The 25,742-nt window shown below is 40.5% G+C and overlaps 3 non-coding genes across 3 annotated transcripts; 1 reads left to right on the top strand and 2 right to left on the bottom strand.

The window, feature by feature from the left end:
* Positions 1–2,038: 2,038 nt before the first annotated feature.
* Positions 2,039–2,110, bottom strand: TRNAW-CCA (transfer RNA tryptophan (anticodon CCA)). Its single transcript has one exon. It is a non-coding gene; the product is annotated as a tRNA-Trp (tRNA).
* Positions 2,111–2,559: 449 nt separating this feature from the next.
* Positions 2,560–2,631, top strand: TRNAD-GUC (transfer RNA aspartic acid (anticodon GUC)). Its single transcript has one exon. It is a non-coding gene; the product is annotated as a tRNA-Asp (tRNA).
* A 102-nt stretch (positions 2,632–2,733) lies between these two features.
* On the bottom strand, positions 2,734–2,805 carry TRNAD-GUC (transfer RNA aspartic acid (anticodon GUC)). The gene has a single exon. It is a non-coding gene; the product is annotated as a tRNA-Asp (tRNA).
* Between the last annotated feature and the right edge of the window lie 22,937 nt (positions 2,806–25,742).

Below are 25,742 nucleotides of genomic sequence, written 5' to 3'. Positions count from 1 at the left end.
AGACACATTTAATTCTTTCATTTAGTTCTGAACCATCACTAGATGATTTTGATTTAGGGACAGTGACCTAAAGAACAGCTGACAAAACCTTAAACGCAACCACAAGTATTTGTGGGTGCTGCCGAAGGGGATGATCCTGCTTTTTGTCCTGTCCCAGGCCATGCACTCCTGGTGCTTTTCCTGTGTTGGATCTAGTAGTTGTGCCACCAGATTCGCATGCTGAGCTGGCAGCTGCTGCAATGCCATTGCAAGATGTGATCCAAGTGAAGGAGGGGAATGCACAGACAGCGATGGGCAGGGCAGAGCGAGATGGACTGGTTTGTGACAACCTGCACATGTCAGGTATACTAGTGCAAACCACACTCTGAAAACTGGGACTCCTATAAGCAGATATTACCCTTACTGCAAGCCAGAGATATTGTCTGGCAACAATCTGGAATGTTTGGAGCGGGGCACCTGCTTTGGCAGAGGTACAGGAATGCAAACAGATTGCTACCACTTCTTACATCCAGCTCTCTGGTGGGTGGTGAGGCTGAGAGATAAGATGCTGTGTGGGACCAGGGAAACATCTAACTGATTATGCATCTCATACAAAATGCATCCATCTAACAGACTGTGCAATAAGAAAAAAAAAAAAAAAAGGACTAACCACATTAAATGGAATTCCTGTCAGTATAGGATGTGAGGCAGTCTTCCTTGTCTATTCAGACTTGGTAAAATCTGAGTCAGCTGAAATACTGTGACCAATTCTGAGCACTTAAAAATGCAGCTTGTTTGGAAAGGCTCCAGAGGCAAGCGATAAAATAATCAGAGGCCCAGCAAGCATAGTCTGTTATGCTGGAACATCTATAGAGAGGCATAACAAATTTCAAATATGTAAGAAGTACCTATAAAAAGAAAGAGAGAAACTGTTCTCCTGGGCAATGACACAAGAGCTAGATTTAAGTCAAGGCAAAAAAGACATAAGGGTTAAACTACATATGCTAGTTTTGTAATTGTAAGAATAGCAAAGTACTGCAAAAATCACTTAAGGAAGATCCAGAATTTCTGTATTTAAAAGGTTTTAAGGGTATATAGAACAAACAGTAGCATGTAAAAGCCAATGTATTTGGTTTAATAACCCCCACATAATTTGTTGAGTCTGCTGAATCTGATTTATAAGACTTCTGTATTCATTTTCTTCTATGGTTTACAACACTAATAATCAATTCTTACAAAGTGAGAATTATATCTCTGGCATTCTTTCTCAGTTCAGGCACTTGACAAACTATTGCTTTCCTCCCATTTAAATTTCATCAAGTGTCAAACTTTCCGGTCCATCTAAATCGCTGAAGTATTATTTCTAAGACTTGCTATCTCATGTCTAAATCAAAGCTAAGTCCTCCCTGTGCCTTTCTGCCATGGGTACCTGTCAACCTCAGCATGTGGAAATAGTTACTCTGAGAAAACTCTTCTGTTCTGCACTCTAACTCCATCATCCTCGAGGGTTCCCCCCACCGGCACCCTGTTCCCCTCTCTCTCCCTGTCAGGGTTTCTTTCTGCGGGGTTCTCAAGAGAAGCATCTCTCTGAACTCTTGGATCCATCAGACCATTTGCTGCCTCTGCCTTTACTTTTACTGCCTGTTGTGTGAGTTTCTGTACTGAAAACGTGGTATCTGCCATTTTTGAGGCCTCTGTCCCCTTTAAAATTTAAAGTTACTCTTTCTATACAACTTTCTGAAGTTTTCTCATAATTTCCACACTGTCGGCTGCGTTAATAAAGTAAACCTTTGACATGTTCTTGCGTTTTGTGTTTAAGTGTGTAATCAGACAGTCCTATTACACACAAAGACCATAAACAAAGATGCCAGTTTTATCCAATGGGATCTTGCCTTGACCCCCGCTGAGCCCACTGTGTCGCGCTGCCCTCTCAGCCTCAAGCAGAGGAGGAGACCCTAAGCTTTAGGAGAAAACATAATAAAAACCAGCCAATAATAACGTTCCTCTGTTTCCTGCGCGAGGAAGGCGGTAAAACCTGAAAGAAGAAAGAAAAACCGAATGACCCCGACGTGATTCGAACACGCAGCCTTCTGATCTGGAGTCAGACGCGCTACCGTTGCGCCACGAGGTCTTGCAAAGCAGCTCCCAGCAGAGCGTTACAACTGGGCCGCTGCACGCCGCCGGCAGCGCAGCCCCTCGCCCGCAGGGGCATGGCGGGGGCGGGCTGGCCCGGCGCGGCCCAGGACCCTGCCCGTCCGCCGCCGCACCCCTGCGCCGGCCCCTCTGCGCCGGCCCTGTTCCGTTACCGCCTTCCCGCGCAAGCACGCTAACTCTCCCCACCCACACCCCCGCTAGTGGTCTGCAGCGGCAAGGGCCTTCCGCCCCCGCTCCCTAGTGGTGCCGAGCTCGCCTCCAGCCTCGTTGCCGCCCTTCGCAGGCTCGTGGGTCCATGCTCCCTCTGCCGGAAGCCGCCCCTGCTGTCCCTCCGCCCACAACAGAGCGTTTATGATCAGCCGATGGGGACGTGGTAGTGCGGAGTTACTCATAAAAGCACTCCCGCGGAAACCTTTGTAAGGCAGTTCCTCGTTAGTATAGTGGTGAGTATCCCCGCCTGTCACGCGGGAGACCGGGGTTCGATTCCCCGACGGGGAGGCCGCAATTAGCATTTTTTCTTGCCGGCGAGCGGCGCCTTTTGTCGCCAGCGACAACGGTTTGCGCGGGGCGGGTAAGTAAAAAAAGCGCGCGGGCGCAGCTCTCCCCGTCGGGGAATCGAACCCCGGTCTCCCGCGTGACAGGCGGGGATACTCACCACTATACTAACGAGGAGCCGCGACCTGCGTGTCCCCCCGCGGGGGCCCCTCCCGCTCCGCCGGGGCGCGTGCGCGGGTGGGTGTGGCGGGGGAGCGCAGCGGGGACGGGGACAGGGACAGGGACGGGGACAGCTCCGCACGCAGCCGCACGCGGAGCTACGGGCACGGATCCCTGGAAATTGCCGCGGGAGGGAACTGCCCGGCGGGAGGTGGGGGGGAGCGGAGCAGCAGCGCCAGCTCGGGTGTCTTTGCGCTTGTACTTCTGCTTGTCGTTCACGCAGAGTTTCTTTTTACGGGAACATGAGAAGTGCTGGTGTCAGCAGCCCTTGAGGTTAAGGAACCGGAGCACCTGCTCCTTACCTTCCTAAAAAAGGAACGAGGGAAATGGAAACCAGCTACTTTGAGATTTGAGAGTAAAAGGCAGAAGGACATGGGCTGACCATCTGGCTTCATGCTGGCCCGGTCAGCAGAAACATGGTGGTAAGTTTGTATCGCAGTGACATTAGACGAGAAACTATATTTAATTCGCTGACTTCTGAGATGAAGAATTAACACCACATAACAAGCAAGTGATTGGAGCAAATGGTGTTCTCTTTTGATGGCCTCCACTACTGCTAGTATTTGCATAAATGAACCCCAGCTTAGCTTTTTCAGATAGTCATAGCTAAAGAGCGAACAGCTTCCTTTATGTAGACTTCTAAATATAAGTGACCTGTAAACAATGCATTTCTGAGAATTGGCCTACTCATTTAAACATTTGAATGTGTTTCTCAGTGGATGCAACAGATTTAAATTTTGTCCTGAAAAGTGAAAAATAACAACCAGTCTCATAACAATTTCAAGACTTTAGATGTAGTGTAATGAGCCATACTGTAGGGCTGTGATCTGGTGATAAGCTTTAAAGCTCCCAGAGCAGGATCAAAACCAGTGTTTCCAGGCTGGTCTGCACTTGCCGTGCATGTTCAAATTTTATTAAAAATATTTTAATTGTTTGCTTGAAGCTGGGAGACTTTCTGGTGGATCAAACATTGCCTGTCTGCATTTTACAGGATCACACATGCTTAGTTTAGATCTTTTTTGCCTGCAATTTCTTAGTTCCTTCTGTTCATTAACTCTTGCGGCCAGGGAGCTGAGCTTCAGACATCTTTACGTACCCCAAACAAGAAGATGACTTATCCAAAAACTTTACTTAAGAAGAGGGAGCAAGAAGGGGCAAGGAGGTGTGAGTCAGGACAGCAAAAGGGCTGTTTTGAAGTGGATGCACTGTTATGAGGCTGCAATGACTTGCAGTTACAGAGCAGATATTCCTTGTTAATTTGTCACAGAGACCTGGAAATGAGAGCAGAACAGGTACTGGGAACTACTACCAATGCTCCAAGACCTGTGGAAGCTCCATTTCTCCTCATGATCTACATGCAGCTATTTCATGTGTCCAGTTCTAACAATCTTGTTGCACAGTTTCCTCATCATTGCATCAGCTCTGTGTTTAGCTTGTCCCTGGTGGCTGCTAAAACACGACTGGTGAAAGTCACCTGTAAGAGGCCCATTACAGGCAGCAGGAGCAGGGCTGGCAGCTAGCACATCGCTGTACCTGGATGCCAGTTGCCTCCCCTTCAGCTTGCTTAGCTGAAGCTCATCTTGCAAAATGTCCAGATGAGTTTTGAATCTCATAACGGATGGGAAGTTCCATTACCTCTTTGCCACAAGAGGTTGTCCACCCTCACTGGTAAGAATTTCCACATACTCTCCTCCTTGGAATTTGCCATGTTGCAACTTGGTCATTTTGCTGTGCACCTCCAAGAACTATCTGCCTCTGTCTTCTTTATTCTCTCCCAACGGGTAGCTGAAGACATATCACATGCTCCAGCTCTCTTTTCATTTTGTGACTCTTCACTAGACTCATTGTAGTCTGTTGGTGTCTTCCTTGTTCCACACTGCCCCGGGCTGTGCGCAGCTCTCCATAGGCAGCCTCACAAGTGCCAGAAGGGGATGGGGGCACTAATCACTTCCCTTGATCTAGCTAGATTGTTACTGATATTTCCCAGTGTACACTCCTTTGCATTGCTGTAAGAGTGATCGCTTACTCAAGCCTGCCCTTGTTGTTCGCTGGGACCTTTTCTATAAAGCTGCTGTTTACCCAGTCAGCTCCTGGCTGCTTGGGTTATAATATCCAAGGTGCAGGACTTTATGTTTGCCTTAATTGAATTAGAAGAAATTCACACTGGCCCATATCCCCAGCCTTTCAGAGTCCTGCTAAGGACAGCCCTGGCCTCAAGGGAATCAGCTGCTTCCCTCAATTTGATGTCATCCACCTGAGTCACCTGCTGATATCTATTTGCCTTGGCAAGTAACATACATTGTTATTGGCATCTTGAGGTGCATCACTGATCAGTGATGGAGCCTCCTGTAGCTGCAGAAATTAATTCTTCTAAATCACTGAAAAAAACCAAATCCTAAAGGAGGAGGGAAGCCCTTTACTGGGTGTGGTATTTAGGATGCCACAATCCTGAACAGCTGCTGCAACTTGAATATATTTGATTCTGATTAATCTTCATAGCTATTTTGTATGCTCTCCTTCCTGCCCATTCACACATATCCAACACTCCATCTGCTCTTTGTGTTTTATATTAGTTTTAATTTGTGTACCCTCACTCTGTGATGTTCACAGCACAAGATTTAATGAGCTTTTCAGTAAGAACATACGAGTTATCAAATGGCATCTTAACTCACAGGGCTTCTTTCTGTATAGCTTTGGCCTTACACAATTTCTGTCCAGTGTAATGAGTTTGTAGTGAGGTCTGTATTGCACAGTGATCTCCTGTGCTAATGTATTTTGATTTAGCTAAAATGAAGTTTCAGAAGTTATTAGAAAAATCCATTTATGTTTCTTAAGGGAAGGAGTGATCAGGCATCCCATGTGAAATTAACAGCTGAAGAGCTGAAAAAATTCTGGGTAAAGAGGACTGTGACACTGTACATCAGTGCCTGGGGGATTAGTGGGAAGAGGGATTTAAGGGGCTTTCCCCTATTAGCCTAGCATAGGTTATTCAGTACTAAACACAGTACACAGCTGGGCAGCTTCCCCTCTGTGTTGAGTCATGTGAACTCTCTAATAAATGGAGCCTTTTAAAAACTTGTTGGAGAAATCTCAGGGCTTGAATATTTATGTCCTAAGAATTTTGAAATTAAATAGACAAGAAATGGCCATGCTGAATTGCTTTTTCTGTTTAGGTAAAAAGTTGAACAGTTGAATCTGTTCCATTTTTATTCCTATAGCATGGTTTACATCCAGTGGATGCTTCCAATAAGAATAAACTCCTTCTCAGAGGGGATCTTTATTCTCATCACTTCTCCTCAGAAGGGATTGTCAGACAAATGCACTAAAGAAATACTATAAACATTGGAAAATGAAAGCTGGACAAACCAGAGGCTGGCTGGTTTTAATAAATAATTTCAACTTTACAATAGCAAAAACTGAGAGAGGTTCTGCTTAGAAATAGAAACTAATTGAAAACTTGGTAATTAAAAGGAAGAGGATTTAAGTTTGTATGCAGAATAAACCTCTCTTTGTTTATGAGATATATTGTTTCAGAGTAATCTCAAAAGAAGGTTTATGTAGCAAAGTCTTTAGACTCATATCAGGACACTCCAAAATCCAAATAGACTGTGTACTACTCTAAGTATTCCATTGTAATGTAGGTCTGGATACCACAGTATCAAATGACTACAAGTATAATCCTAACTTTCTAGCTGTGATGAAAAACTGCAGTAGACTCAAAAATTTCACTATTGGTCTGACATGGTTTGAAATACGACATTTCTTAGAATCTTGAAATTGTCAATGACTAGCCTCAAAATAGACGTGTCACATAATGCCTATGAACGAAAATTCTCGGGACAAACATAGAAAAAATCAAATACTCTAATATACAGTTATTATATAAGAATCAGGACTGACTCTTACATCATATCCATTCTAGAAGTAAGCAACTGTCATTCAATTTTTTAAAAAAAGGAATCACGAATGTCATAATGGATAATAAGCTAAATTTAGTGTGGGGACAGGAAAAATATGGAATAGTCAAACTCACAGAAAGTAACAGAAAGGAGCATCATAGATTGAAGTTAGGTAACACAACAAAGATATCATGAATTAAAGACACGTGCAAAGAAATTAGTTATACTGTGAAGAGGATGGGGAGACTTTTAAATGTATTGGTTTTACAAAACTATAAACGAGTCTATATACAATGAATTTAACTTGAAATCATCACACTTTCATGCATTCCAATAAAGACCTCATGGACAAGTGCAGGAAAACTTACTACAATAGAGAAACAGGACAATGAAATCAAAGATGAGCACAGGGAGGAGTTGCTGTTAAAACCAAAACCTTGGTGCTTGCATAAGGTATGAAATAAAAAATATACAGAAGACCCTGCAGAAGACAGGAAGAAAACCCAAACATTCTGCCACTTCAGAATGTATTAATGTTCCTGATCTTAAACAGTGCTTGCTGTTGTCTAACTTTGAAAAATTGCACTGGTGTAGTACTGAAAAATCAGAAGGTGAAGAAAAATCAGGGTGCAAAGCCAAGAAGGAATAGAAATTGGTTTTTATCTAGTAGTTAACACAAGGTAAACTGAGCTCACCTTGAAAACACTGTCAGATTGTGTAGTGAAAGTATAAAAGGAAATTTCTGTATGTTTTGCTGCTTTTGTAAAGTTTTTGAGAAGTTCTAGCATGACAGAAAGGTATGCATCACTGGAAAATATACTGATGGACACACAAAACTTGGAGTTTCAAAAATACTGGGGCTGAGAGAGAAAGCAGAATTGTGAGCAGATACCAAAACATCACAGTGCATCATCAGGTACATTTTGTCTGTGGAAACACTGAACACAAAGTAGAAAGCATAACAAATAACAGTTTGGAATCTTCTACATGGTATGTGAGTTAATGGAGCTTGTATAAAGAGTGTAATTTCTGTTAGCAATCTTGCTCGAAGAGTTTGACTAGAGAGGACTTTTGGAATTTGATAAATGTTTTGGGAAAAATAACAAAGAAAAATGTTAAAAAACCCAAAGAAGCTAATAACAGTCTCAGCAAAAGGCAAAGTTGACAACTTACTTATTTTAACAACCAAGTTAGGTCAAAGCTGCTAGCACTCTAGCAATTTGTTGTAGTGCAGGCTTCACTGTGCATTCCTGGTCCTCCAGTCTCCACCTTCATTGTATTGTGCACAGGGAACAAAAGAACATCTGCCTTTCTAGATGAAACTGTGGCTTCATAGGGTGGTAATGGTTTCTTCCTTTCTCCTTTCTTAGGATACAAGGACCACATTGTCATGGAAACCACATTCTTATTTGCCTAACTTAGGGGTATACTCCAATGACTGCAGTAATCCATATGCACAGGAAAACCTTGAGAAATCCCAAGTGGTCCTCATAACCAGTAAAAAGCAGTAAGGCATAATTCTCATTTCAGAAGTTGATTTTTATCTTTACCACGTATTGTGCTATTACTCCTACATCTGACTTCTCCACTCAGAAGGTTTTTTCTTCTTTTTCACTATTCTTCTTCTCCTCTCCCTTTTTTTTTTTTTTTTTTTTTTGGTTTGACTCTATCTCCTTAGGAAAAACCAGGATGCCCTATGGCTTATCTAAGTCATGGAAGTGCAAAAGAGTGACCTAAAAGCTTGAAGAAACTGCTGGTCCTGTTCAGCCTGTCAGTGCTGGGATTGGCTTCTTTGGCTACTGACACAATTTTTGTTGGGTGAGTGAGCAGTAGAAGGGAAGTGGATAGGTTTTTTGATTTAGCAGATGGAAAAAGGAAGATTGTAACAGCACAGAAGATGATATAAAATAAATATTAAAGAGTCATTAGAGAAATTAATTTCCATTTCTGAAGTAATAAACGATCAAAATAAGGGGTTGTTAAAGTGCAGCGTTATGCAAAATAATGCACTTCCCGGGGGAAAAAATTTAAGCATGGTTGTTAAAATAACGTTTTTCATTTATGTTATTGACCTCCATTATGTGTTATTTTGCATGTGAAGAATTTTGCTTCAAAAGGCACAAACACGATGCTTCTGAAGATCAGTCTTTATTTCTTTCAGTTCGCTATTTTGCAGGGTAATGATCTTTCCCTAAGTGTGTTTTGGGTTTGATTTTTTTTTTTTTTTTAACCTTAGCTTTTCAAGTTTTCAATGGCACTGGCTCCCTCTGGTGGAATTCTGAAGGGCTCTACTTTACAATCCAATAAAATTACTGACTCACACTTACTTTTTTAGATGATATGTGAGGTTGCTGTTTTATATAATTGTTACATTAAAAATAGGGGAAAAAAAGGGAGTCATCTCATAGATGCAATTCAGCTTACCCCAGATGAACTCATAGAATGAAATGTTAGCAATCTGGGTCAAAAGGGCAGGAGAAAACATCTTTCATTTCCCCTCCCTCACATTCTCTTAACTGATATAATGGATAGTATTTTGCCAGTATGTGTTTAGAAAGGAAAGGAGTTACAAAAATGTCATAACTATGGAACTGGCCTGTTTCACTTGGCAGCAAAAATCAGTCAGTCTCTTACAGAAAGTGTTCATAGGAGAATTTCCGTTTTGAAATTAAGTCACTTGGCAGTGGTTACCACTTTCATCCTGAGAGCTCTCACGAGAGCTGAACCAGTCCATGGTACATTCATCCATTTGTTATCGATAATGAATATAGAAAAGAGAAAAGAAAAGACAAAGAAGAGCAGGAAATAGGAAAACTGTTTGACTCTTTTCCCTGTTTATGCCTGTGAGAAGGACTTGCATTTTTGAGGACTTTGCAAAAGAATGAAACTAAGCCTTTCACCTAGAGTTGAGTAACTGTGTGTCTGCCCTTCCTCAGTGTAGCAAGACTGACTGAGAGGAAAAATATGTTTAAACTTGCATCATCACTCCATCCCAGTCTCCTGTCTCTGCAGTGTAAGTCCTCATGACTGGACATGGTAGGTTTCCCAAATGAATGTATGGTCCTGCCTCTTCTTTAATAGTGGTTCAAGAACTCTTGCCTGGAGGCAGAAAAAGGGAGTACTCTTTTTCAATTTGACTCTGCTGTATAAACTTTCACAGGTTGACACACTGATATGCTTTTAATTATGGCACTTTAGAAACTTTGGAAAAAAGAGGACATGAAAAAGTCTTTTTTTTTTTTTTTTGTAGATTAACTGTTCATTTTGGAAGAAATTATGTAGGCTCCTCTGTTCACATGGATAAGGGGCCACAGTATTTTCTGACATAGTTTAAGAAAGGTAAAAAGGGAAATGCTAAAGATATTTTTAGAACTATTGCTCTCTAAGTAGCATGAAGACTGAGATATTTGAAAGGGCTTCAGTAGTAAATACCAATAATATTTTACAATTTTGACAAAATTCTGCTGAAAATATCAAATTTTTGTTCAATCTGACATGGGAAAAATCCTGACCCTACATATTTCTCTGTTTAAATAAAAGAATTTAAACAAACTTATGAGATATCTTTTTTTTTTAATGAACTTATTGTTTCATTGAGTCTGAAACTTCAGCTTTTCAGAATTATTTCAGACAGGTTATTTAATATTTTCACAAGAACTCCAGAACTAACAGTATATGAGTAAGAACTGTAAGAGCTGCGACTACTATACCTAATTCTGCACACCTCAAAGTTCTTGGAACATCTCTTTAACCTGTAAGACACACAATATCAGATAAGTATTATGTTGCATGTGTCAATATTTTAGTCAAACATTTGATACAGACTTTAGTAATGTTAAATCTTGTTTCTTCTTATGCAGAAGTCCTATATCATTCAGCAAATTCTTTACCTGACATTTCCACAGTGAGTGTTTGTTTTACATCTACAAACCTCACTAGTTTTGGACAATGCCTTTTTATTTTTAAAATCAATGGAACCAGTCATAAGTTACCAATTTTTAAATAAATCTAGCTTCTCTGCCACGAGAGTATATAAGAAAATTCAGCTGTGTTTAAAAGGCAAAAGTTATTGTAACTATGCATTAAGAATTAAAATCATTCATAACATTCATAACACATGATTTGCTGAGTTTGACTATTTTCAGCTAGGCACTGTTAAGAGCAGTATGTGTTAATCAGAGAACCAGTTATACATAGTGCACTCTAGTGTACTCCTAGGTTAGGAGCCTGCCAAAGAGACCTGTACAGTGCAAGAAAAGAGAAGAAGAATGAAAATAATATTTAGAAACCAGAAGGCATGTCTAAATTGCTTAGATATACAAAATTGTAAAATTGCATGCAAAAAGAGCTAAAATAGGTATAATTGTCAGCAACCATTTGTAAAGTAACTCTGCCTCCTATAGAGACTTAAAAATGTAAACTCATAATACTTTAAAACTTACTTATGAAGAATAATTATATTAGTATTTTTAATAGTAGTTAATTACTACTAATAAATACACCTCTCCCCATCAAATAAATAAGGATCAATATATTCAGAATGTATCTTTTCCTGAAGGCATTTTTTCAAACAAAGGAGGGAAAAGAAACTCTTTGTATAGGGGCTCTATTCCAGTGCAATGCTGAATGCAAGCTTCTTCATTTTTGTTTTGTATTGATCTGGGTTATATTAAGGATAATTTCAGGATAAGTGGCAAACACAAAGGCAAGAACAAAGGTATTTAACTCTTAGGGATGTGTCAGTCTCTAAACCTGAAATCACTTCTACGTTGTCCATCAACTGGTACAACCCCATAAAATATTTAAAACTTTAAAGGATGCAGCTTTGTGAAATTCTTTAGCTCAGTCTGGGAATCTGACCAAAAGATGTATATTCAGGGCAGAATTTGTATCAGAAGATAGATCAGTGGATTCATTGAGCAATCTTCTGGTCATCACTCTTATTCAAAAAAAAAAAACTTTGCATGTGCAGGAGAGAGTTCCTGAAGTTTGACATTCTCATTGAATAACATTGTATTTTCTTTGGATGAAAGATTAAAATATGAAATGTACAGGTTTGGGGAGCTTTTTAGGTAAATTAATGGTGAACATTCTATATAGCTTTCATTCTTATCATATACCACCTCCTGTAACTGCAGTGTAGCAATTTGTTTTCCCTACATTTGCAAGTGAAAGAACAACACAAAAATTGGCACTATGAGGCCTGTAATATTTCTGTTCTCTTAACAGGAGACATGCTTGTGTGTAAAGTTAAAATCTAGATCTGAGTTTCCTTACAATTTTGGGAGGGTCAGGAGACCACTGCAGTTATGCAGACCGGATGCAGAACTTCGGCTGAGATACTTGGGAGAAGGATGTTGTGGATAGATACGTATCTCAGATTCTAATGCCTTTGTGTTTCAGGATGCATTCTGAATTTGGGTGTTGCCTTGTGCTAGTTCCATGTTTAAACTTCCTCTGTGGTAAAACAATTACTTAGTTTGAGATTTCGGTGTGTGAAATAAAAAGGATTCATGAGTTTTGAAAAGACAAGGTAGTGAAAGCTATAAAAAAGAAAATATGCACAGAACACATATGAAGAGGATATGAAATTTGGAAGGCTGAAACTCCGGTTTCTCCAGCCCATAAACTGTATTTACTTCATGTGTTCAAATAATACAGACAAGAAATGATTGTTGTGCAGTGTGTGCTCTCCCTTTGACAGGTCACTTTCTGAAAGGGAAAACAGCGTGAAGTTATGCATGAAGAATGTCAGTTTACTGGCTAGTCCTAAACGGATGGATACGGCACAAAGAAAGGATGAGGATGTGTGATGGTATCGGGGCTGTCCAGCAGCAGATGTGCCATGCACACTGTCAGGGAGTCGGAGATCTCAGCAGGTGCTTGCGCCTGCATTCATCAGCCCTCTCTGCGTGACAACGTGACGCCCACATTGTGACTGCTCCTGCCCTAGCTCCTAACTACATTCTTAATGAGAACACTGGGAACACTCCCTCTCTGTGTAGGCACTTTTATTGGTTTTGCCCGGGAGAGAGTTAATTTTCTTCATAGTAGCTGCTATGGGGCTGTGGTTTGGATTTGTCCTGGAAACAGTGTTGGTAACGCAGGGATGTGTTTGTTATTGCTGAGCAGAGCTTACACAGAGCCAAGGCCTTTTCTGATTCTTACCCCACCAGAGAGGAGGCCAGGGGTGCACAAGATGCTGGGAGGGGACACAGCTGGACAGCTGACCACACTGAACAAAGGGGTATTCCAGCCCACATGGCATCACGCTCATGTAAACAGCTGGGGGAAGGAGAAAGTAAGGGATGTTTGGGGGATTGGTGTTTGTCATCTCAAGGAAGCCTTGCATGTGATGGAGCTCTGCTCTACTGGAGATGGCTGAATACCTGCCTGCTTATGGGAAGCAGTGAATGAATTCCTCATTTGGCTTTGCCTGTCTGTGTGGCTTTTGCTTTATCTGTTAAAAATGTCTCTCTTTATCTCAACCCCTGAGTTTTCTCACTTTTCTCATTCTCTTCCCCCTGCCACTGGAGGGATTGAGTGAACTGCAGTGTGGTGCTTAGCTGCTGGCTGTGGTTAGACTACAACACCGCAGAGTGACAGAGGCAGCATTTCAGTGAGAGGCTAGCCAAGTGTTACTCTGGGCCGTCTGCAGTGTCCAAAGTCTGGTGGGATAAAGGAAAGCTTGTTGACAAGGAAATTGTTGTTTCTTGTTTTGTATCTCCCTCCTCATCCCAAGGAGTTAGTTTCTAGAATTTTTTGTTGTTTCAGTGACACAGAAATATTATCTACCTTGACCTTTTTTTTTCTTTTCATTAAGCTTGTCTGTAGGAAGATTGTCATACACAAAAACTTAAATTTATATTCTTGTTATATCATTACGAAGAGACAGTTACATTGAATGAATATTGGTTTATATTGAAATGCTTTTCATTAGGTAATTAAGTTGATGCATTTGGTGCTACTACAAGGAACTCCTAAGAAAAGGCAATGTTTCAGCTTAATATACTACGTATGAACACTTTCCAAGACTGCATGGCAATTGCTCATCCTTCTGTCTGAAGCAATGGTCTTTTGGCAGAGGCTTAATGGCTGCAATTCCATTGGCAAGCTAAGGCTCTGTTTTTCACTTAGAGAGTTATTGTCTTAATTCTTTGTGTCTGGATGATCATAGAGTATATTATTAATAATAGATTGGAGATGAAAAATAAGAGGGTCTATTCATCAAAGACCATATCCAAAGGATGTAGGAGCTCTGGCCAGCTGAACTGATTGTTTTATGCAATGACTGTGTCATTTGTACAGCAGATGCTTAATAGTAGCTACTGAAGTCACTGAACTGCACTTTTCTCTGGAATATGTAAGTATCTTACCAACTTTGCAAATTGCAAAGATACATTTTCATAGATGAGGCTGAGTTTCATAGATGAGACTGCTGTTAAGCAACTAAAGATGTTATATGACTTAATTTTATTGTATGACTCTAATCCAAATGCAGAAAAATTGGAATAGAGGAAACATTTGTAGCAGAAGGTAGCATGAGAAGAAAGACTCAAAAGGTTTTTGGAAATATTTTTATTATGAAGGGTTCTTCTATCAAGTATCTGGCTATGGTTCCTAGATTTATCTGAAGGGGAGACATTTTTCATCATTTGAAGTGCTTTAAAATAGCTGACCTTTTAAATACCCACTATTTGCTCTTCTACAGTCTGTGGTGGGAGAGGATTTTTTTGTTTTGCAAACACCATCATTTTCTCCTATACACAGCTGTGTATGACAGACTCACAGGAGGAGTACATCTTAGAGCAGGAGGGGTTTGGGAAAGGTGTGGGAGGCAGACACCTGGTGTGCTGGAAGCAGCAGAAACCACAGGAACAAAACAGAATGGGGCAAAGTATTTTGGAACAGAGTTTGCAAACAGTTATTGACGTGGGCAGGGACTGATAGATGGCCTAGATTAGTGTATGAATGTAATGGGACTTCATGCTCTACAAGATCAAAATAGCAAATGCCCCATTATGGCAATTATCAGCTGGTAAAAGCACAATAGATTAAGTTGATAAAGTACTTCTATGTTCATTAACCTCACTATGTGGCAAATGTGTTATAGGTCACCATATGCTAATGCTTTACCTGACAAACAGAAAATGTTAATGGAAATTATAGAAAGACAAATTATAAGGAAGCCAATTCATGTTCAACTATTACAAATCCAACTAAATGTTCAGCCTACAAATACTTGGGTGAATCTGTGGTCAGCATCCAAAATTCTTTCTTCTGATTCAAGTGTTGAGGGCATTTAAGTCAGGCAGCATCTTTCTTGCAACTTGACTACTTGGAGCCAAGACAAAACCATTTTGATTTTTAACTCAGGGAAACAGAGAGCTAATTAATTTGTCCTTGAAAAATATTTGAAGGCAAATAAATGATCAAGCGTTGTCACGTATTCTTCAGGGAAAAGACATTTATAATCAAGATTTTCAAAACAAAAGACACAAATAATCTGGGCTGAACTAAACTGCAGCTTTTTAACAAGGAAACATACTAATTTATTGTGTACATGTGGGTCCCTGCCTTCTATAATATGTCTTAAGGTTTTGCATGTAACTATTTTACCTATGTTAGATTTTTGATGTAACATTTTATTAAAGTAACTACTTTTTGTTCTGCTCAGGAAAAAGCCTTTAGCTCATCAGGAAAAGTGGATTCCAACATGATTTTAAGAATTTCACCATTTCCCTTTGTGGCTGAGGAAGGGTTTTAATATTTACTCAATGGTCTGGGTAGAACAGAAGGTATAGACTTTAACCAACATGCAATACATTCCCTCCAGAATGGTGCTAGTTAACTATAGGGAGGAAGTACTCTTTTCCAGATCTTTCTCATATCTCTCCAGGCAAGTCCTTCTAAAGCTCTAAAGAGCCCTTCAACACTTACATTCAGAAGATCTAAGGGTTCTAATTACAGCCAGGTCTTTACCACTGACACCGATAATGATGGTGATGAGACAATAGGATCTCAGTGTGTTACTTCTCTTTTTATTAACCTACAATGAGTGTTACAGACATAACTGACTTCTATTGATTGCATATGCCACCACAGGATACTACAATACTTAGGATACCAGCAAAACCAAATTAAATAAAAGGCTGATTTGTGTAACTGATCTGATCTAAATTTGGTGCTCATTTCTAGTTTAAGGCCTCAGAACAGAGATATACATGTACAAACTCTTTGGAGTTATTATATTTACCTCAAGATTCAAGCCTATGTAATGCTGGTGCTCAGGAAAAATTATATGGTAGCTGAAGAGGAATAAAAACTCAACAGGATAAAACAGCACAATAACAGGAAAAAATGAAGATGTAAAAAGGAATGGGTTGTTTTTGAGGTTAGTGGAATGGGGCTCTATGGCTAAACCCAGCTGGCTTCGGAAGAGAAAAACAGGGTAAATAAAAATATGTAAATAAGAAGCATTGCCAATTAAGTTTTAACATTATTTGATCAAGAAAGTAGCAATATTTAATAAAAATCTAAGTATTAACTGGCAGGGGCAAAGACATGTAAGCAGGGAGTTCTTAAATAACCAGCACATATATTTGGTATTTTCAGCAATATATTTCTTCCAAGAAGAATTTCGAAACATAGCACCATAATTTCAACAGTTCTCCCATTCTCTGGAGCAGATTTTCTTCCCTTTTTTGAATCTCTGCATGCTTTAATAGCTTCAAAAATGTTGCAGAGGGACAGTTAAATTGTTCTGTAGTTAACTCTTGCAGACAGAAGTTAGGAGAGATCTGGGAGAGAGAAAAACAGATTTCTGAATAAAGAAAGAAAAAGTAGTAATAGAGATCGAAGTATGCTTTGGGGCAAGCAGTTCTTTATGACTGCAGCAGGTGCAGCAGGTGATGTAGCTTTGCAATGAGGGTGAGGTAGATTACTGTGCACCATCCCAAGGCACCTTGGCATAGGAGTGTCACCTAAGACACACATACTGCCTTGCCACAGCTTGGAGGAATTTAAGAAAATAGTCATGATAAACGTAGGGGCCAGAGAGTCTTATCAAATTCCTTTGAGCTTTTTCTAAATAATGCCACCAAAGTGACTACTCCAGCCTTTAGACCAGTGCAGCCTCTGTGGGTAGGCTGAACTACAGGACACTTTGGGACAGTGAACGTCTCCTGTCCTTTGCCTAGCGTTCATATGGGAAATTGCTCATCAGTGAGTACTAACACTGACTCAAGCTCACAAACTGCTCATAACTCATATCCTCTGTCTAATGGGGCTTGAGAGCATTGGGCAATTAATGGGCCATTGAAGTTGCTCTGCTGCTACCGTGTCACACAGTGTGTTATGGATTAGCAGTGGCACTGCGTCTGTGGCACTGTGGTCTGATCCTCAGCCACCAGAGCCATGTGGTGGGACAGAAGGGCTACAGAAGGATTCAGCTGTCCATCTAAACGGGCCTCAGCTGGGAGAAAGAGGCAGTGGGACCTTGTGGGACTAGTGTAACCACCTGCCTGTAGACCTGTGCTGATGTCCCCTCTCTTCAGATGTCATGGGAGTTGCTTTTTGTGATATGGAGATTTTGGTATGCTGCTCGAAGACTCTGAAATATTATACACATTGAATAATATATGTAATAGATATTGCATATCATTATTATGATATTGCCAAATTAAACTTTAATTTAATTTATTTTGAAGTTAAATATTTAAATTTAAAATGTCAAATGATTAGGATACACTTTGTAGATTATACTTTTGCGTATTATCCAAACAGAAAATCCAGCAATAGGACATGAAGCCAGAGAGTTGCACAACCACAGTTATAGGATCAGAGTGGTTCACAGAATTATTTTAGAGTTTTTAAATCTATGTTCCACCGGTTGCCCTAGAACTTTATGTTCACATTCATAGTACCATCTATGTCTAACCTATGTGTTTGAGTCAATATGAAGCCAGTACATTTTCACATACTTGCAGACTTTGGTGTCTGTTGGTACCAAGGGCTGAAGTACCTTTGTGCTCCCTCTTCTGTGCAGGGCTTCCTAGAACTGAGGGCAATCGGGGTTGCACATTCAGCTGCTTTTGGTGCATTTCCCCTACTTTAAATTCATGGTGTAAAGAATATAATCCACATGGTGGCCAGGTGGCATGAACTTTAAATCTTCCAGATGTTACTGTTAACTGTTCCTAAGAAAAATATCTCATCACTGCTTCCCATAAAAAGGCATAAGCCTCTCCCCAGTTAAGTTGAAATGGGAGAGGAAGTTAGCTATGAATTTTAGAGTTTACTTTTAGGGGTCAGTAGAGTGTGATAAAAGCATTTAGAATGTAATTGGTGAAGTGAACCCAAATAGAAGGACATTCTTTGTGAAACAAAACATAACATTGCCCTATCTTATTACTCAGGTCAGTTTGCAAAATGTTTTTACTGTGACTGTAACAGATTCTGCCATTAGCAGATGCATATGCAGAGTACATGCACACTGACCTAGGAGATAATTAACAGGAAGAGAAAATAGTGTGATCAAAAGCCCGTGGTTCCTCCCTGCTGCATTGTATCATTCCTTCTGGGTGTCATAGAATGCAGTATTATCAACCAGTATTAAGACAGGGTTTAATCCCAAGCCTCAGGCTCTGGCAGCTTCTGCATTGCTCTATAAATCATCCTTTCTTAGCAGAGTTTGGTAGGGTATGAAAGAGGTGTTTATATCTAAGCTTCAAAGTCAACACTTGCTGATGCAATTAACTAATCTACAGCTCTCAAAGCTGAAGCTAGTTGTTTATTTTTAGGTGGAACTACTTTTCATTTAAAAGCACTGACTTATCAAAATTGGAGTGTTTTGTGGGAAGATATTTTAGCAAAAATGGAATAGAACTGTCTGCTGAGGAGGCATGAGGAGAATTTGCCAGCTTTATGGAGCAAGGGGCAATGGCAAGTTGAGAACTCACAGCTCTGGAGCCAGGCATGCAGCTCTTTGCAAATTTGGCTTTTCTGTTCTCAGCTTTTGCAAACTTCACCTCAGGAATGCCAGTAGTGGGGAAATCCTTAGCATTCAACCCTGAACTGCCCAGCCACCCCAAACATTGGTGTAGCAAGGTTTGGAGGGAGCTTTGAGGGAGCTTTGTGGAAAGGTAGAAACACAAAGAGATCTGTACTTTTGAAAACCATGATTTTGAAATTTCTTTGCTGTGACAATTTGAGTTTTTAGTCTGAAAGAGAAGAGGCTTTTCACATTCTCTCAGCAGAAAATTCTTGTGACTAGACAATAATATCTGCAAATGTATGTATACAGCATTACCTTCCCTTTTCCTCAGCTGTCTGCATAGGGCTTCTTAAACCCTACCAATTTCAGACATGAAAAGAGAGGTTATGAGAAATACAGCAGCAGTCACCAAGGGAAAATGATGACAAGCAGTATGGTATAGACTAACAAAATACAAATCTCACATTGTAGTGTTACCATTTTTGAAAGCAATTTAAGAATGCAGGCATCAGTAGATGTTATTCACAGGAGTTTTGGGGTACATACACACCCTTGTCCCACTCTCTCTATCTCTGGGTTGCTGCATTTAAAACTTGCAGTTTCACCTTGCTGTATTTGCCTTTGGACAAAGAACAAGCAGAGCATCTTCTCTGTTCCTCTGAATAGTGACCCTAAAGATCTAAAGTCAGAAACTGTGAAATAACTACTCTCAGTTCCCTGAACAAGCTTGCTATTGAACTGCCTCCTTTGTTCTTACCCAAGGAGAGTACTCATCTCTGTAATTTGCTTGGCAGCCAAACCACAACCTCCTACTATTCAAGGTATTTTGAAACTATAAAGCATTGTTTTAAATATTGTTTTATAGTGAAGAGTTATATAAAATAAGAGAGATACTTACAAAGCTAACTTAAATAGTTCTCTACACAATTAAACTACTATAATTACAATGCTAAGGTAATATTTGTATGACTTACCCAGGATGAGCTTTTATTTTTTCCCCTGAAGTTCTAACTCTCTTTTAAAGTGACACAATCATGTCATTCTTGGCTAGGCTACTGTACTATGTTTACTAGGACTTGAAATTTTCAGTATTTAGGTGCTCTGATCAGTTAAGAATAAAAATTTGATTGATACAGAATGGATCAGTGCTGCCTTTCAGACTTGGACTCCTGTCTCTTATAAGCAGTTTCTATAGCGCTCAGTGCAGTTTACTATTTTGGTATCTGTGTTCAAGATGCTTCAGGACCTGCCACAGCTTGTCTAAAACATCTTGTAAAGTGCCAGGAAGAAGAGTGTGAGGAGTAAGCTTAGAAGAGGAGCAACAATTATCAAAAAAGAGTTCCTCATTTTCTTGAGGCTGCTGGCCACCAGTTTATTCTAATCTTGTGCTACTTTCCCAATAATTATGCTTGAAATCTTGCTGTGATTATCAGACATTCCTTGAACTATGCTGGGCAACAACATAAGAATTTTAATTCTTGATTGGCCAAAATATACCTGTTTGTACAGTGGGAAATTGGAAAGGAATGTGAGAAAAGTGCACATGTAGAATTGTAGTTCCTAATACATGTTCCAGTCTTCTGGTAATCTGAAGTTCACGAATGTCTAAAGACAGAGTTGGTGTGATATTAGTTTTTAAAATGAGAAGTATTTTTATCTTTTTGCAAACAAAAGAGCCTGTTTGGAGAAGTAGAAGGGTATCTAGGGGTTCCTCACCTTTGATCTAGAATTTCCTTCTTTCATTGGATGCAAAATTTCCATAGTCTGCATCATTGAATAACATCATGCCATGAAGTTCTTCTCTCAACCAGGAATTTGGAAAGTACTTATTCAGAAATTTTCTTATGATTCTTAATGGTTAATTACATGTGGAATTTAATACTGGCATACCGGGAACTAGAATGAATGCCTTTAATGCTCAAGCTTTTATAACTTTCCCTATCTTTCTAGTATTTAAATAGTTCATTATCATATTGCCTACAATACTCTTGCATTTGTGTAAGTGTTGCTACTACTGGTCTTTTATGGCTGAAATATTGAGAGTTGTATTCAAATTTCAGTTTAATTGTTTAATTTTGGGATAATTAAACCACATTTCTGCATTTTTCTCAACAGTGAAGGATATTTGACTCCCAAATTATAAAACAGTTGGACATATTTTACTATTTTAGTGCCACATATATTCCCTTGTCTATCCTTGAATGCAAATAAGTTTTTTAAAGAAAGCCAATGCTGTGAATACCATGTAATGTCATGTGAACTTTGCACTGAAGATAAATAGAGTGTGGTGACATTTCCACAGCTGTGGGAGAATAATCTGGAAAGGTTAGGCAGGATTACCTTTTTTTTTTGTTGTTGAATACATAAAATTGATCAGTTCACAGTCAGTGGAGGTCATCCATTTTGGGCTTGGGCTCACTGGACCATATCCAAAACCTACCAATGTACTTTCCTCTACGCACTCATATCCATCTGTGGGGACAGAAAACTCTGGTTGCTGAGTACAGAGGCCAAGATATGTTAGCTTCAAAGGAGAATTTAAAACAGATGGTGCCCCATGCTGACACTGACCTTCAGCACCCTCTCACGGCTTGTCTCATCACCCTGTGCACTGGTTGGGATATGACCCCATGTACGGACCAGTTGCATTTCTTTGGTTTGTTCTGTTCTGTACCCTCTGCCTGCCGCATGTTGCCTCTGGTTTTATACAGAAAAGATTTTTTTCTCTTGCTGAGGGCAGCATAGAGGAATTGGAAGGGTGCTTGCCAACGTCATCGGCAAAATCTGGGCATGAATGGAAATCAGTCAATTAATAAATGATACGATTAATATTTCGCTAAACACACTATTTGCTCTCTGCCCTTTTACTGTTCCTAGCATAAAGCCTTTTATTTATCTCATCGGATATCCAAAGCCCAGCAGCGCCACTCCAGAGAAGCAACCCCTGTGGCGATCCGGGGGCTGCACAGACCCCGCTCCCGGTCCCAACCCGCCGGCCGTGTGTTTCAGCGCACGGACACCCGAGCTGGACCACGGAGCAAGCAGAGATCACGGCCAGCACGAAGCTAATCGAGCGCAGCGGATGCCGCTCGGTGCCGGGGCCGTGCGGCGCGGGGGACACCGCGCGGGCAGCCGGGGAAGCTCTCCCGCCCCGGCCCGCAGCCGCGCCTGCCTCCGCCGGGCACAGAGCACAGACTCCCCGCTCCGAGCTGGGCGAGGAAAGTCTCATTTCTGCAATGGGTGTGCATTGACACAGACTCAGTCTCTCTTTGACATACATCCGGGAGCCACAGCCATCATTCTCAACAAAGTTCAGGCAGAAGACTGAGTTAAGGGACGTACAGTCTGGGTATCAGGAAAAGTTTTTTCACCCAGAGGGTGTTTGGGCACTGGAACAGGCTCCCCAAGGAAGTGGTCACAGCATCAAGCCTGACAGATCACAAGAAGCATTTCGACAATGCTCTGAGGCACAGAGTATGAGAGGTGTCCTGTACAGGGCTAGAAGCTGGACTCAATGATCCTGATGGGTCCCGTCTAATTCCTTTTATTTCATGATTCTATGAAAGTTCCTTCATGTGGAGTGTGTTTTGTGTCACCAGGGAAGTGCACAGTGTGTAACTTGCCTCAGGACACAGGGATAAAAACCTGCATTGGAAATATAACCCAAAGCAGGGAGCACAATAAAGCCTCTCAGCCTCTCTGGATGCTGTTGGCATTCAGTGATCTGAACGTTGCATCTCAAATACCATTTTTGGTTTTGGGCCGCTCTCTAAAAGACAAGAGCTTGAAGTTCTAGAGCGTGTCCAGAGTAGGGTTATGGAGCTGGTGAATTGGTTGGAGCACAAATCTGTTGAGGAACAGCTGAGGGAGCTGGGGTGCCTTAGCCTAGGAAAAAGGAGGCACAGGTGGGATCTTATTGACCTCTACAACCACCTGAAAGGAGGTAGTATAAAGGTGAATATCAGTCTCTTCTCCTAAATTACAGGTGGTACAACAAATGGACATGGCCTCAAGTTCCACCAGGGCAGGTTTAGATTGGATAGGTTTAGATTAGGAAAAATTTCTTCACTGCATAGTCAGACATTGAAAAAAGTTGCCCAGGCAAGTAGCGATGGAATTACCATCCCTGGAAGTGTTCAATAAACATGTAAACGTGGCACCTGGGGTTTAGTGGTGAGCATGGCAGTGCTGGGTTAAGGGTTGGACTTAAGGGTCTTTTCCAACATTTATAATTCTGTGATTCTATGAATATGACTGTGAAGCAAAAATGGAGCCTGCAGCGTGTCACACAGGCCTCACCCAGGCTGACCTTACAGGCCTTCGAGGTGAATGGGGTTAGGATGAAAGGGGATCAGGCCAAAAAGCGACCAGGCTGAATGGGCCCCTTCATGTGCTGCAGGAGTAACTGGGGGCAGGAGGCAGCTGGGACACGGGAAGCAGTGCAGTGTGGTGGCCTGGCTAAGGAGGGATAAGCAGCAGATCTGTGGGGCTGTCTGCCCACAGAGGTTGCTCAGAGCTGATGGTGTCACCAGCTGTCTGCGTTTGTCCTGCTGTCCTCACTCTGACAGGCATTGGGCTCTTTGCAGCATCACGAACAGGAGCAAAAAAGCAAAAATGTATCAGGATGGACTGTTTTGTGCCTGCTGGGGATGTCCTTGGCAGAGAGAGCCTTACAAGCACTGTTTCTGCTCCTGTCTGACACACCGAACCTGTGCTGCACAGATGTCGCACAGGGACCGGCACCATACGTGCACGCTGTGGGAAATCACTAAGATCTCTGCTCACAGCTTGTACAGTTCTGTCTACCCAGACACATGGAACCCCAAACACAGCAAATCTTCAAAGGGGAAAAGGAGAATCTGGGAAAACACACTGTCAAAAATTACAGTCATTTTAACCAGGGATATGGAAGGATGGAGGAAAAGAGCAAAATGGAGGAACAGCAATGAAAAGCATACTGGGCTTTTCTGGGAAATGGTAGTAGAAAGCCCTGCTCTGCACTTTAAAAGGTGTTTACTAAAACTGCACTTAGCTTTCTGTGCGCTTTCTCCACATTCGTCATATGCCCTTTTTTATTAAGGAGTATCTAGATTGTGTTTCTTCAAAGTCTACCACAATAAGACTGATTTTTCACAGTTTTATATCTATTTCTAAAAATAGATAAGTATGGTCATATGCCACATTTTGACACTTTACTGTAGAAAGCTGAGATTAGTCACATGAAGGGCATGCTGACTGAACTTGGTAAAGTCTGCTTTTTATAGATCTGACAAAGACTATAATGGAAAATGTAGACCCCCATGTTTTATCTCAATTTAATTCTGTAGATGGGGTAAACAGATGTGCACCTTACTGTTTCAATCACTGAAATTAAACATTTGTTTTGATATATCATCTCACTATAATAGAAATAAATATTTTGCTATATTATTTCATTTGCTGTCCGAAGGTATTTTGTTTAAACTTCTACACCACAATCCTGTTTAAAGCTCTTCACCGCAAATCCCAAGATTGGGGTGACACCCACTGTTCTGTGCACACCCTTTATATCAGTGAGCACTAACACGTAACTCTTTCCTTGCACCCTGTGCCACTGCTTCTATTAACATGATATAAACACCTGCCCATCTAATTTTCATATTCTTATACAATATTGAATGTAATGAGATCCTGAGGCTACAGGAACTACCACAGTAGGGCAGAAGTAATTACAGGAACAACAGTAATGCAATTAGTGGCCATGACTTTTGCTGACATGATGTACCCTTAGCAGCACATCTATCTCCTGTGGCATTGTGCAGCTGAGAGCTGTGGATAGAAATTTAAAGACAATTTTCTGATGGAGATTGCTACTACCTAAAAAGACCACCTTGAAACCTTGATCCTTGCAGCTTAAAATAACTTGAACTTTTCTTCAAAATTCTGTACAGATTTCAGCTAGGCTGCTGTCATTAATCTGTCTGGGAAAATATCTACAGAGATACTAACGAAAAAAAAATCTGCTCAGTCTACTTCCATCTAGGATTTAGTTTCAGTATACAGCTTAAGGAAGACAAAAAAAAATTGCCTCTGATACTGGTATGGATACAGGAACATGGAAAACTTTATGATGTTTTATGAGCATTTTCTTCTACTTCCTCTTACAGGCTTTATATATATATATATTTTTTTTTTTTTTTACCCTTTTGCTACTGTTAGAACTCTTCATATGACATTGAAATGTAACATATTCCTGGTCTGCCTTTGATCTTTAAGCATTAGTTTTTGAATTGCATTTTTTCAGTTTGTTTTCCAGGTGGAAAGACTATCCCACTAACAAATTCTTGTTTATTGTCCTCTACATTTATTATTGAGTAGGCTCTCCAAAATCATGTATGCTTTTCTCCATTATCAGTTTAAATTCCAGAACTTTTTTTACTTTCTTCTTCCAGTGACTGTGTTTTAAACTATTTTCTTTCAATCTGTACAATTTGGTTGTACTGCAGGTTGTGTACATTTCTCTCCTCAAAGAGAGATATTATATATTTCACAATGAGACAAAATAAAAGTAATCAGTAGGTGATTTTTTGCCAAGACAAAGAGGGCAACTGTAGGAGCTAGAAAAACAAATGTGAAATCAGGCCAAACTGCAATGAAACAAAAGTTCTTCCAGCTGCAGAGAATGGTAGGTCCTCTTCTAGTCTGTTATTGCTTGATTTGTTAACATACAGACCATAGATAACAATATCCACATATTTAACAGATGTCTAATTACATTTGCAACAGAAAACAGACTTATTTTGCACAGTCATGGTCTAAATGTATCTTTAGGTTTACCTCATATCCCAATAAGTTTGTGAATGGCTTTCTTTGCGTCTTGCACATTTATGCTGAAAGGGATGCATGAAATTAGACAGTTTTGTCTCAGGTTTTGTATAACAAATTCTCTGTGTTATGTAATATATTTAACCTATAAATCAAAGATAGACAGAATTCAAATATCTGCAGGGCACAGCTGTATG

Source organism: Taeniopygia guttata, chromosome 1A (genome assembly GCF_048771995.1).
Source record: "Taeniopygia guttata chromosome 1A, bTaeGut7.mat, whole genome shotgun sequence".
Lineage (NCBI taxonomy): Eukaryota > Metazoa > Chordata > Aves > Passeriformes > Estrildidae > Taeniopygia > Taeniopygia guttata.
The sequence above is the reverse complement of the archived record's forward strand: the minus strand, read 5'-3'. Positions and strand labels throughout refer to the sequence as shown.